The 14,329-nt window shown below is 45.1% G+C and overlaps 1 pseudogene; it reads right to left on the reverse strand.

Annotated features, from left to right (window-relative positions):
• Nucleotides 1–12,840: 12,840 nt before the first annotated feature.
• On the reverse strand, nt 12,841–13,218 carry LOC103199520 (annotated as a pseudogene).
• Between the last annotated feature and the right edge of the window lie 1,111 nt (nt 13,219–14,329).

The following is a 14,329-nucleotide window of genomic DNA, read 5'->3' on the forward strand; positions in this document are numbered from 1 at the left end:
TAAGCACCTGAGAGAGAGTGGGCACCTCCCAGAACATTGTTTTGTGCCACTCCCAACAGAAATACTCCGGGTAGACAACTTCAGCAATCAGGAGCTCCTCAGTTGCTCATAGTAAATCCCACCTTGGAGTTTATAAAGACTTATGGGTAGAAAAGCCACACTAAGTAATTTACTACACCTCAGTGGGAGTGCTTATCTGCCTTGGCATCAAATTGCAGATGGCCCCTATGGCCTGGGGAGGCTGTCTTGAGGTAATCTTAGAGCTGTTTGCAAGGGAAGGGGTAGAGAGAGAGAAGGAGCAAAGGTGTCCTCTGCTCTCCCTGCCTTGGACTACTCCGTGAGGCTTTGGCCTCATGAAATTGGGTTGACCCATTATCAAACAGCCTTCCCCCTGGTGGGAGGAGGTCCCTTGTCTGCACCTCTCATGAGACCACAGGTCCCATCCTCTTCTGAAATATCCCCCACATGCACCCTTATTCTGATCCCTTTTTCTACCCCTGAAGCCTGTTCACCTTAGGGCTTCACCATTTTTACCTGTTCTTTGAGCACCTTAATGGTTACAACCTTAAGTAAATGGTTGTAATGGTTTCCTACTGCTGCCTAAAAAATCACTACAAATTTACTTGTGTAAAACAGCTCACATTTATCATTTCTTAAAGCAACATGCATTTGTTATCTCACAAAATTACTATTTCTCTGTGCCCAGGAGTCTCAGCACAAGCAACCCAAATCAAACCAAACCCACTCACTGCCAGTGAGTCAATTCTAACTCAGAGTGACCCTGTAGGGCAGAGTAGAATGCCCAGAGGGGTCCAAGGCTGTAAATCTGTACGGAAGCAGACTGCCTCATTTTTCTCCGGCAGAGTGGCTAGTAGGATTGAACTGCCAACCTTTAGGTTAGCAGATGAATGCTTTAACCACTGTACTACCAGAGCTCCTTTCTACTAGCAAAAGAGCCTTATATGTTGTAATGTAATCACAAGAATTACATCCCATTGCCTTTGCTATACTTCACTGGTTAGAAGTCACAGGCTGTGTCCCTACTCAAGGGGAGAGAATAACACAAAGGTGTGATCACCAGATGCGGGTCATGGGGACCCCAGTAGAGTCTGACCACCATGTGGTCAGTAGGCTCTTTCCACTCTAGTTGACATGTCACTATGTGGCCAGATTGATTTCCCTAAAGCACATCGCCGACCTCACCAGTCTTCTGCTCCAAAGCTTGCTTTAGTTAAAATGAAAAATTCCTCATGTTGTCATTCAAGGCCCCCTCCAAGGGCTGTGTGGCAGTGTCTGTCAGAATTGCCAGTGCACATATACTAGGACCCAGACTTTGTCCCAGAGCTGTATTCCCAAGTGTGTAAAATCATAAATGCACAAATGTGATCACTGCAGAACTGCTTGAAATAGAAAATGATTAGAAACAACCTAAAAGAAAGGGATTAGGCAGATACATTTCTGTATATCCAAATTATGGAATATTACACAGCCATGAAAATGAAAAAGAATTTATATGAATATAAATTCATATAGCATGATCTACACCAAAGAAAAATCGCTGGTAGTTGGAAAATTTGGCCTTGGTGACAGAAATAATGCTGGAGATCTCATGATAGAATTTTGCAAGATCAACGACTTATTCATTGCAAATACATTTTTTCAACAACACAAATGGTGGCTACACATATGGATTTTGCCAGGTGGAATACACAGGAATCAGATTGACTACATCTGTGGCAAGAGGAGATAGAAAAGCTCAATAACTTCAGCCAAATCAAGACCAGGAGCTGATTATGGAATAGACCATCAACTGCTCATATGCAAGTTCAACTTGAAGTTGAAGACAATTAAAACAAGTCCACAGGAGCCAAAATACGATCTTGAATATATCCCTCCTGAATTTATAGACCATCTAAAGAATAAATTTGGTTCATTTAACACCATGACCGAAAACCAGAAGAATTGTGGGATGACATCAAGACCATTATCCATGAAGAAAGCAAGAGGTCATTAAATAGACAAGAAAGGAAGAAAAGACCAAAATGGATGTCGCAAAAGACTCTAAAACTTCCCCTTGAGCAAAGAGTAGCCAAAGCAAATGGAAGAAATGACAAGGTAAAAGAAGATTTCAAAAAGCAGCTAGGGAAGACAAAGCCAATTACTACAATGAAATGTGCAAAGACCTGGAGTTAGAAAACCAAAAGGAAAGAACATGCTCAGCATTTCTCAAGCTGAAAGAACTGAGGAAAAAATTTAAGCCTTAAGTTGCAATATTGAAAAATTCTATGGGCAAAATATTGAATGATGCAGGGGGCATCAAAAGAAGATGGAAGGAATACACAGAGTACCAAAAAGAACTGGTCAATCTTCATCCATTTCAGGAGGTGGCATATGTTCAAGAACCAATGGTATTGAAGGAAGAGGTCGAAGCTGCACTGAAGGAATTGGCAAAGAACAAAGCTCCAGGAATTGACGGAATACCCAATGTGGTGGTTATGTTTGTGTGTCGACTTGGCTAGGCCTGGTTGAGTAGCTTGGCAGCTGGATGTAGTATTCCCCGTGATCAGTAATCAACTCCATGGTGGAATCTACTGTGAGCAGCTGAGTAGCTGCCTTTGGGTATGTGATCTGCTTCCCATATATAAGAAACAGCTTTGGGAATGTTTTCTAGCTTATGGCACACTTGAACCCTGCATGAAGCCATGTCGTTGTTCAGTAGCCTGCCATGCTCTGCCGACCTTGGGACTTTCAATGGACTTGAATTAATGGCCTGCCTTGTGGTGTGGTATCATCGGGACTGTGCCATTTTATTTGTCGACCTTGGGCTTGTTAGCCTCAGCAGCCAGTAGCTGCCTGAGTGAAGAAATGCCTCTAGCTTCAGTGGGCTGGGAGCAAGAGGCAGAGCTGAAGCCCAAGGTTGAGGGGCTTTCACACAACCCTTAGAACCTGGTAATTTGAACTTGGACTTCTGGCCTCCCAAACAGCAAGAGAATAAACTCTTATTTGTTCAAGCCATCCCATATGTGGTATATTCCTGTCAGAGTGGCACTAGATAACCAGGACACCCACTGAACTGTTTCAACAAACGAATGCCCCACTGGAGGCACACACTTGTTTATGCCAAGAGATTTAGAAGACAGCTACTTGGCCAACTGATTGGAAGAGATCCATATTTGTATCCATTCCAAAGAAAGGTGATCCTACAGAATGTAGAATTTATCAAACTGTATCATTAATATCACACGCAAATAAACTATTACTGAAGATAATTCAAAAACAGTTGCAGCAGTATATTGACAGAGAACTTACAGAGAGCTGCAGGCTGGATTCAGAAGAGGACATGGAACAAGGGATGCCATTGCTGATGTCAGATGGATCTTGGCTCAAAGAAAAGAATACCAGAAAGATGTTTACTTGTGTTTTATTGACTATGCAAAAGCATTTGATGTGTGGATCATAAAAATTATGGATAACATTGAGAAGAATGGGAATTCCAGAACACTTAGTTGTACTCATAAGGAACCTGTACATAGACCAGGAGGCTGTCATTTGAACAGAACAAGGGTACACTGGATAGTTTAAAATCAAGAAGGGAGTGTGTCAGGACTGTATCCTTTCACCATACTTATTCAATCTATATGCTGAGCAAACAATCTGAGAAGCTGGACTATATGAAGAAGAACGTGGCATCAAGATTGGAGGAAGAATCGTTAACAACCTGCGATACGCTGATGTCACAACTTTGCTTGCTGAAAGTGAGGATGACTTGAAGCACTTACTGATAAAGATTGAAGACTACAGTCTGCAGTATGGGTTATGTCTCAATATAAAGAAAAAAATCCTCACAACTGGACCTATAAGCAGCATCACGATAAATGGAGAAAAGATTGACGTTGTCTAAGACTTCACATCGCTTGATTCTACAATCAATGGCAATAGAAGCAGCAGTCAGGACATCAGATGACGTATAGCACTGGGCAAGTCAGCTGCAAAGGATCTCTTTCAAATGCTGAGAAGCAAAGTTGTCTCCTTGAGGACTAAGGTGCACCTGACACAAGCCATGATATTTTCAATCTCTTCATATGCATGTGAGAGCTGAACAATGAATAAGGAAGAGCAAAGAATTGCTGCTTTTGAGTTGTGATGTTGGTGAAGAATGCGGAAAGTACCATGGACTGCTAAAAGAACTAACAAATCTGTCCTGGAGGAAGTACAGCTGGAATGCTCCTTGAAAGTGAGAATGGCCAGACTTCGTCTCATCTACTTTGGTCATGTTGTCAGAAGGGACCATTCCCTGGAGAAGGATGTCATGCTTGGTAAGGTGAAGGGTCGAAAAAAGGGAAGGCCCTCAATGAGATGGATTGACATGGTGGCAGCGGCGATGGGCTCAAGTATAGCAGGGATTGTGGAGCTAGCGTGGGACTGGGCCATGTTTCGTTCTGCTGTACATTGGGTCGCTATGAGTTGGAGATGACTCGACAGCACCTAACACCATGATCTACACCAGTGGTTCTTTACATGTGGTTCCTGAAATAGTGGCAGGAACATCACCCCGGAACTTGTTGGAAATGCATTCTCTGAGCCCACTCCAACCTACTGAATCAGTGGTTCTGGGGGTGGAGCCCAGCATTTTTTGATTTACAAGCCCTTCATGTGATTCTTATCCTTTGTTCACAAAAGGTAAAATACATATGTATGACTCACAGTGTATTTGAATTACGCTAAATCGCATTTATGATCTGTGTGTTTTTTGTATATCTCTCTTTAGTAATATGTACTATATACAATGTTGCAGTGGAAATTATCGAACAGTATCATTAATGTTCCACACAAGGACTTGAAACACTTGCTGATGAAGATCAGAGACTGTTGCTTTCAGTATGGGTTACTCCTCAACATAAAACAAAAATCCTCACAACTGGACTAATAAGCAACATCATGATAAAACACAGAAAATACTGAAGTTGCAAGGGTTTCATTTTACTGGGATCCACAGTTGCCCGTGAAATTAACAGACAAAAAAAAAAAAAAAAAAAAAACAACCAAACACTGCATTGCACAGGGCAAATCTACAAAAGGCTTCTTTAAACCATTAAAAGCAGAGATGACACCTTGAGGACTAAGGTGCTTCTGACCCAATCCACGATATTTTCACTCACCTCATATGCATGCAAAAGCTGGACAAGGAATAAGAGAGAAGAACTGATGCATTTGAATTTGGTGATGGTGAAGAATATTGAATATCCCATGGACTGCCAGAAGAATGAACAAATGTGTCTTGGAAGAAGTACAGCAAGAATGCTTCTTGGAAGCTTGGACATGTAATCAGGAGGGACCAGTCTCTGGAGAAGGGTGTCATACTTGGTAAAGTAGAGGGTCAGTGAAAAAGCGACCTTCAGTGAGATGGATTGATACAGTGGCTGCAACAATGGGCTAAAACATAGCAATGATTGTGAGGACAGCACAGGGCTGGTCAGTGTTCCATCTGTGTACATAGGGTTGCTGTGAGTTGGAACTGACTCCAAAACACCTAACGACTATCAACAGCATTCTCATATGTTCACTTGTTGATGTTTATATATAGTGTTTTCAAGCCCCAGACACATATAAAGATCAGATTTGTAAGGATACTGATAATAGAAGGCAATAATAATGGAAACTGAAAAAACAAAAAAGGACTCGTCTTACATCAGAACTGACTTATGATGGAGTCGTCAGAACAGAGCCCTGTCATTGGAATTACCTGTATAAAACACCTCTGGAAGGATACTTAAACTGACAATGCTGGTTGTTTTTGAGATGGGAATAGGAAAGCTGGGGCAGGGATGAGAAGGTGACTTTTCACTGTATATCCTCTTGCAGCTCTTGAATTTGAATCATTTAATATGTTATTTAAAAAATAAACTTAAAAAGCCCCCATCAGTAGGACCCCAGCTGACTCGTTAGTTTTTTCTCTCATCTCCTGTATGAGGTCTTCATGCCAGTCTGACTTGTCTCTTCACTGTCCTGGGGTTTGGCTCCATTTCCTGTCATGCACCTTTACTTATGCTGCACCATTTGCAATTCCCTTGACTCTTCTTTGTATCATCAGAGCCAAACCATGGCCACACATACGTGTGGAAGTAGAACTGTGCTCCATAAGGTTTTCAGTGGCTGAGTTTTCACAAGTAGATTGGCCAGGCCTTTTTTCCAGGATGCCTCTGGGTGGACTTGAACCTCTAACAATCAAAGCCAACTTATCCTTAAAGTTGCTACCTCCTCCAGGCAGATTTCCCTGACCCCCTCCACACAGTCAGAATTAGTCAGCCCTTTTCATTTGCTCCCTGGCCCTGAGCATCTGCTGTAACACATCTCCCCATTGCTCCCTGTGAATCTGTCTTTTTTGTGAGACTACAAACCTGCAATTTGCAGATGACACAACTTTGCTTGCTGAAAGTGAAGATGACTTGATGTACTTACTGATGAAGATTGAAGACTACTGTCTTCAGTATGGATTACACCTCAACATAAAGAAAACAAAAATCCTCACAAATGGATAATAAGCAGAATCATGATAAGTGTGAAAGGATTGAAGTTGTCCAAGATTTCATTTTACTTGGATGCACAACCAACACCCATGGAAGCAGGAGTCAAGAAATCAGACACTGCATTGCACTGGGCAGGCCTGCTGCAAAAGATCCCTTTCAAGGGTTGAAGAGCAGAGATGTCACTTTGGAGACTAAGGTGTATCTAACTCAAGCCATGGTGTTTTTCAGTCACCTGATATGCATGTGAAAGCTGGACAATGTATAAGGAAGATCAAAGAAGAGTTGATGCTTTTGAGTTGTGGTATTGGTGAAGAATACTGAAAGTACCATGGACAGCTAGAAGAATGAACAAATCTGTGCTGGAAGAAGTGCAGCCAGAGTGCCTCTTGGAAGTGAGAATGGCCAGACTTCATCTCACCTACTTTGGTCATGTTGTCACAAGGGACCATTCCTTGGTGAAGGATATCATGCTTGGTAAAGTGGAGGGTCAGTGAGAAGGGGGAAGACCCTCAACAGGATGGATTGACACGGTGGTGGCAGCATGGGCTCAGGTGTAACAGAAATTGTGGGGATGGTGCAGGACCAGGCAGTGTTCATGCTGTTGTACATATGGTCACTGTGCATTGGCGCTGACTTAACGGCCCCTAACAACAACAACAACATAAGCCAACAACAAGGGCAGGGGCTTGGCCTTGTCTCTGCATTCCCAGCACCCAGCACAGCCTGTAAGATGGCCCTAAGAATCTTTTAATGGATAAATGAGCAAACAAGTGAATGATGGCACATGGAGATGGACCACAGGGCTGCATGGTCAGTGTGCAGCTATGTGAGAAGTCAGTACCCGGAGGGGAAGAGTGAGTCTGCAGCAAAGGTGGGAAAGGCCACAGGAGAAGCTTCTTTGGGCTGGACTTCCTCCAGGTATGGTTTGGCGGTGGATCTGTCATCCGTACCTGAGGGGTAGGTTGGGGTGGGAGACTCTCCTTTATCTGGAGGGCATGGGATGTAGTTTTATTGAGGCAGGGGGTCTTTTAAAGGCAGATGTGTGGGTGTTCCTGGGTGGCGCAGTTATGTGCTCAACTACTAGATGAAAGGTTGAGGGTTCGAGCCCACCCAGAGACATGTCAGAAAACAGGCCTGGTGATCTGCTTGTGAAAAGTCTTCAGAGTGCACTTCTTTGCACACATGTGGTGGCCAGCAGTGAACAACAACAACAAGACAGATGGGTGTTAGTGGCTGTGATTGAAGGCTGGCGGGTGTGCCTGTCCGAGATCTCACCCAGGCTGGCAGAAAAGGGCAGGCTTCCCTACCAACAGGCAGGGTATTTAAAACCAAGTCAGGGTAAAACTTGTTTTTAATATTAAAAAGGATATGCTCTCTGTGGCTTTGCTGTCCCTAACCTGCCTCCTCGTCGGGGAAGCGTCTGACATTTCCTGCTCACTTTAACTTTCTAACCAAATAATGAAATAATCATATTGGCTTCTCAGTCACAGAATTCATTTTATCTCATTCCTGGGCTTAGAAATTCATCTCATATTTTAATCTGTTTTGAGCTCTTTTCAATTGCCTTGGAGATAGAGCCAAAGGTCCCCTGAACTCTTGTTGCCTAGAGTTGTTTGGTTTGGGTTTCTGTAGGGTATTTTCTTTAATAATGTGGTCTGTTCTGCGTTAGCAGCACGGATTCTAGGCGGCCTGGGGATGGGCCTCCCACTTCATGGCTCCTTTCTAGTAAATGAATGTCCAAATCCCAACTCTGGGATTCTCTTTTTCTGCCTTCCTCTTGGATAGTGTCCTCCCTTCCAAATTGTATTAATCCTTAACACGCCCAGCCTTCTATAGAAGTGCACTCCCAACTACCGGATACCGAGACCGAGACAGTATGATCCCTCCTTCCTCTGAGCTTCAAGTAAACACAGAAACCACAACACAATAACAACCAAGCGTCTTGGAAGCACTTTACATGGGTGAGTTCATTTTGTCTTACAGGACCCACTAAGGTAGGTAGTCTTGTTGTTGTTAGTGCTGTTGAATCAGTTCTGACTCATGGTGGCCCCACGTACAACAGAATGGAATGTTGCGTGGTTCTCACAATCACCACCACGTTCCAGTCTATCGTTGCAGCTACTGCACCAATCCATCTCAGCAATGGTCTTCTACGCCCTCACGGGCCCTCTGCTTCACCAAACATGACGTCCTCCTCTAGTGATTGACCCCTCCTGACAAAGTGTGCAAAGCAGACAAGTTGGACGCTGTTGTCTTGCGGTCCATCCAGTTTTCATTGGCTAATTTTTAGAATGAGAGTGCCAGGCCTTGCATCTTAGTCTTCTTAGTCTGTCTGGAAGCTCTGCTGGAGTCTGCCCACCATGAGTGGCTCTGTCAGCATTGTCATACCAGTGGCGTGGCTTCCAGCATCACAGTCACTTGCAAACTGTTGTGACAAACCGGTGGATGGGTGGTAGAGGTACTCTTGGTTCCATGATTTTGATGAGGAGACTGAGGCAAAGAGAGATTAAATAACTTGTCTGAGACATGGAATACACCTAGGTGTAGTTTCATCCAGTTTAACTCTTGATTTTCCCATTTCATGTTTGCATGTCATGGCTTCCTAACCAGATGGTGGGCCCTTGGGGGGTAGAGCACACCCTTTCTGGCAGCCCCCCTCCATTGTTAGTGCTGGGTTAGGTGGCACAGTACTGCTATCAGTTAGTAGTTGTGGGTTGTTGGACCCAACTGAGAGGGGACCTAATGTAGGGCAGGAGGCAGGGAGCCTTCTGCACCTTTCTTAGAGCCGAAGACTGATTTTGGGGTGATACGTGGAGTGTGGCCTGAGGACTTACTTGTGCTTCTTGTTTTAGAGAGTGGCAAGGTGACACAGCGATGCAGGTGATAAGGCTTCCTGTATGGGGCTTGAAAGCGTTCGTGTTTGTTGTGAGGTTGTTGGGGCAAGCCAGAAGCCACATCACACCTGTGGTTGTCGGGGGAGGCCAGTTCACTGGAAGGGGTCCTTCTTTTGAAGTGAGAGATGCCCAGAGCCAGGGAAAGCTGTGAAGAAAGGGAGGGATCACAGCTACTGCCTCTCTCAGGGGGTCCTCTCAGGTTTGGTCCTCCAGTTGGTGTGTCCTTGTTCCATAAAGATGCACAACCTTGGAGCAGGCAGTTCCCATCTGTGAGCCTCTGGTTTCTCATCTGTAAAAGGGAGGAAAATATCCAAGCTTGCCTTCCCCGTGGGAGAGTGTACCCAACAGGGGCAAATTCTTCATGGCAGGCAGAACTAGAATCACACGACTTCTCCTCCTGTTATACTGGCTGAAAGGCACAAGATCAGACTGGTTGAATTATGGGCAGCTTCTGTCTCTCCCTGCTTGTTCCATGAGCCTTCTGAGGCCATCCTTTCCTCCTCATCAGAAGTCTGACCCTCACTTTCCAACCAAATCCCCTGCAATGCCCGGCCCACCCCCAGAAGTTCTGATCTTATAATCAGGGTATAGCCCAGGTTTCGTGTTTCTCTAAAAGCTCCCCGAGAGATAGCAGTGTGCCCCAGGGTTGAGATCCAGTCTCCACTCCACGGGATAGGAATAGAGAGAAAAGAGAGGAGAAGAGGTCCCTCACCCCAACCTGAGGCCCATCATCTCGTTGTCAGGGACTCCACTTCTTAAATACTTATCAAATCTATAGAGTCCCCTCAGTGCCCACCACCATTGCCTTGGCTCAGTCCCTCCTCTCTCAGGTTATAGATGCAGCCTCTGAGTGGTATCCTGGCACCCCTGCCCTGCCTCCCTCCATCCTTCAGGGTCAAGTCCTAGGCAAAGCCTTTTGTGCTTTGGCCTCTGCATGCACATCCAGGCTCTTTTCCAACTCTTCCTCCCACATTTGCCTTCATTTCTCTAGTCTGTTGTGGGTGTGTCATGGCTTTGTGATTTTCCACGTCCTGTAACTTCCTCATAGAGCCCATCCTCTCCACCACCATCCCAACCTCATGCTGGAGAATGGTTCATTTTGGAAAACCTAGCTCAACTGTCATCTCCCTCGGGGAGCCTCCCCTAGTTCCACGCCTTATCTTGCTGCATGTTTCCTCTGCTCCCAGACAGGCTACTTTGTGGCTCACCTCATGCTTTGCTACACATTTACCTGCCCAGGACCCCAGGGCCCATTGAGAGAAGGTTCCATAGCTGGCTCTCTCTTTTTTGTCTTTGTCTCCCTCTTTCTCTCTCTCTCCCCTTCCCTCTCCCTTTCTCTCACATCTGCAGTTCCTGGGTGCAAAGCTGGCCCTCAACACATGTTTGTAGAATTGAATTGAATTGATTGATCTGCAGTGATGAATTAAAACATCTTGATGAGCTATAGTGATTCTCAAGGTCATAGTCACCGCTCAAAGTCTTGATGACTGCTCCAGGAAAGATCCATGCAGCTTCATACTGCTCCAGTATTCCTATGCTTGGAAAAGTCATTGTATTCACATGAGGTCTTTTCCTAATTCACAGTTAGCCAGTCTTGACTTTTCCAGACTCCACCATAATCTGACCCCCACAGATAGCAGGAACTTCTTCCCCAAAGGCCCCATTCAACAATAATTCTAGATACATACAGATCTTAGAATTCTATGACTGGACCCATGGAAGCCTTCTCCAGAACACTGCAGCCCTGCCCAGCAAGAAACCCAATATCCCGTGTGTTTTTCTGGATGGTTTTTCTAGGTCTAAGTCCCCTGGTGAAAAGCATCCCTAGAAAGGCAGTGGTCTCTGGTCTCTGGCCTCTCCCTGTCTCTCCCTCCCCTGTCCTGCACTGCCCCCTCCCCCAGCCTCAGCACAGATGTCTCTTGTTCCTGTTTTGTACCAGCCGTGGTTCCTTTCCAAGTTCTCTCCCACCCTCCTCCTCTGTTTGGGCAAAAGGGAAAGGCAGCTTGTTAAAGTCACAAACCATCATTGCAGAGCTGATGCCACTACCTCTGATGGGCTTTCAAGGGGCCAGGTTTGCAGGACAGCCCTTTCTCTGGCCTCTTTTCATATCCTTGATCTGGCTGTGGGTCCAACTGTCTTTAAACTTGTTCTGGAAAATTCCCTCTCTGTGGTGTTTATACCATCTCACTCTGACATTGCCATCTGGAATTTGCCATGCTGCCATCCCTAAAGAAATTTACTTTTCACTTCCTGTTTCACCTGTATGTTGTTGTTATGTGCCGTTGAGTCGGACCCGACTCATAGCGACCCCTCCTTGGGTTGCTGACGCAGTATCACTACAGAAGTAGATTGCCCAACCTTCCTTCCGAGGAGTGGCTGGTGGGTTTGAACCGCCAGCCTTCTGGTTAGCAGTCAAGTGCCTTAGGCACTATGCTACCAGAGCTCAGTATGCTATATATTTGAGTGTGTGTTTGGAATAATGTCCTCTGTCATTTTCTATGGAAACAATGTTTTGATTGTGTATTTCTCTTTTTAAACCTGCTCTGAAGGAGCTCTGGTTGGCACCATGATTGAAGTATTTAGCTGCTAACCAGAAGGTTGGAAGTTCAAACCCACTAGCCACTCCACAGGAGAACGATGAGGCAGTCTCTTCAGTAGAGATTGACAGCCTTGGAAACCCTTCTGAGGCAGTTCTCCTCTGTCCACTAGGTTCGCTATGAGTCAGGTCAACTTGATGGCAGTGGTTTTTTTTTTTTTTCCTTTTTGAAAAAAAAAGAGAAAAAATCCTACTCTGAAAGCTTTCCTTCTTCCTTTCATCCTGAGGTCAGAATCACAAATGAGAAAATTTGGCTTCTCACGGGGCAGCGGGAGGGGGAAGCTTTGGGGGAGGAGTTTCTGGTGCCAGCTCTGGGTGGCTGTGTGTGTGTGTGTGTGTGTGTGTGAGAGAGAGAGAGAGAGAGAGAGAGAAAGAGAGAGAGTGAGTGAGTGTGAGGTATTTATCAGCTCTGTGTTCTCCAGGCCCTTGGCAGGGTTGCCCTTCCTGTAACCCTGTGGTGGGCTGGTTAATAAGACGAGATCTGGACAGTAAGTTGTGAGTGGCATGCAGGGTTTCACTTCCAGGTTGAAGCATTTAATTACCAGTGTGAGGCCCTTTTGAGCTCTCAAGGGTTTGTCCCTGAAGTTCTGAATGACTATGACAAGAGTGTCCCTGTGGGCCACAATCCACAGTGACCACACATGAGGGAAAAATGAACCTGTACTGCTTTTCTTTTTAACATTAAGAAAATTGCTTAATAAATTACTTTTTTTTTTTTTTTCACTATTTCAGTTCAATGAAGGGAGACTTATTGAGGGCCCAAGACCATGGGGCTCAGGAGGAGGCCACCCACAGGAGGCAGGGGAGCTGAAGTAGAGAGCCCTTATTTGGGACACAGGTTGTTGGTGTGGCCACACTTGTTGCAGCAGTTGGGAGCACGGGGGTGCAAGTGAGCATAACATTTATGGCAGGTCATCTTGTCGCAGTTGTACTTCTGAGCGAGCTGGTGCAGGGAAGGCACAATGATGCCACGGCGCAGATGCAGCACCAGGTGCGTGGTGGACTCTTTCTGTGTGTTGTCATCTGAGAGTGTGTGGCCATCCTCCAGTTGTGTGCCCACAAAAATCAGTCGCTGCTGGTCAGGGGGGATGCCCTCCTTGTCTTGGATTTTGGCTTTGACATTCTTGATGGTGTCACTGGGATCAACCTTGAGAGTGATGGTCTTGCCCGTCAGGGTCTTCACAAAGATCTACATCTCTGCATCTGCCACTTGGCAGACAGTTCATGTTTCCACGTGTGTATTTGTATGTGCTGTAAGAATGTCCAAGTGTAGAGTAGAGCTGACAAGGGGCAAGTTTGTGGCAGCTTCTTGGCCATAGCCAGCTACTCTGAAGGACCCAGTAGTTGGACCTGTGGGCTTGGAACCATGGTCGCAGGTGACATCAAGCTCAATTGGCATAACATGCTACACAAAAACATTGTTCTACATCCTGCTTTGGTGAGTAGTGACTGGGGTTTTAAAAGCTTGCATGCGGCCATCTAGATGCAGCCATGGGTGTTTCCTCATCCAGAGCAAAGAATGAAGAAAACCAAAGACACATGGAAGCAATTAGTCCAAGAGACTGGTAGACCATAAGATCCTCAACCTTATATGATCCTGAGACCAGAAGAACTGGATGGTGCCCAGCTATCACTGTTAGCACTCAGCAAGGGATCAGTGCAGTAGATCCTGGATAGAGTGGGAGAATAATGTGGAACAAAACTCAAAATCATAAAAAAAAAGACCAAATTTGCTGATCAGATAGAGCCTGGTGAGACCCGTGCGATTATGGCCCCCAGTTACCCTTCGGTCTGGAACTGAGCTCACTCTTGTGGCTTCTAGCTAAACAATGGACAGGCATATAGGGGAACATGTACATCAAGTAGATACACTTCTTGGATCGATTAGTTGATCAGTCGTGGGAGAACAGAAGGCAGTGTTTGCAGGGGAAGACAGCTCAGGGGCGGGAGTGCATAGGAGTGAAGGACACAGGGAAGAGGTAACTACAGGGAGGAAGTGGGAAGAGAGCTGTCACATTGTGGGGAATTCTGGTCAATGTCGTGAAACAAAATGAGTATGAACTGCTGTATGGAAAATGAATTTGCTCTGTAAACTTTCACCCAAATCACAGTAAAAATTGTAAAAAATTAAAAAAATGTTACTTCTTTATTGTTGTCAAAATATATGTAATAAAACATTTGCCAATTCAACAGTTTTTACACATACAATTCATTATGCTCACTATGTTGTACAACCATTATCAGTACCCTTCCCCAAATTGTTCAGCCATCATTAACAGAAACTCAGCTGCATGCTTTTTAATAATCACTTT

Source organism: Orycteropus afer, unplaced genomic scaffold, assembly GCF_000298275.1.
Source record: "Orycteropus afer afer isolate SDZICR_OR568_19922 unplaced genomic scaffold, OryAfe1.0 scaffold00113, whole genome shotgun sequence".
NCBI lineage: Eukaryota > Metazoa > Chordata > Mammalia > Tubulidentata > Orycteropodidae > Orycteropus > Orycteropus afer.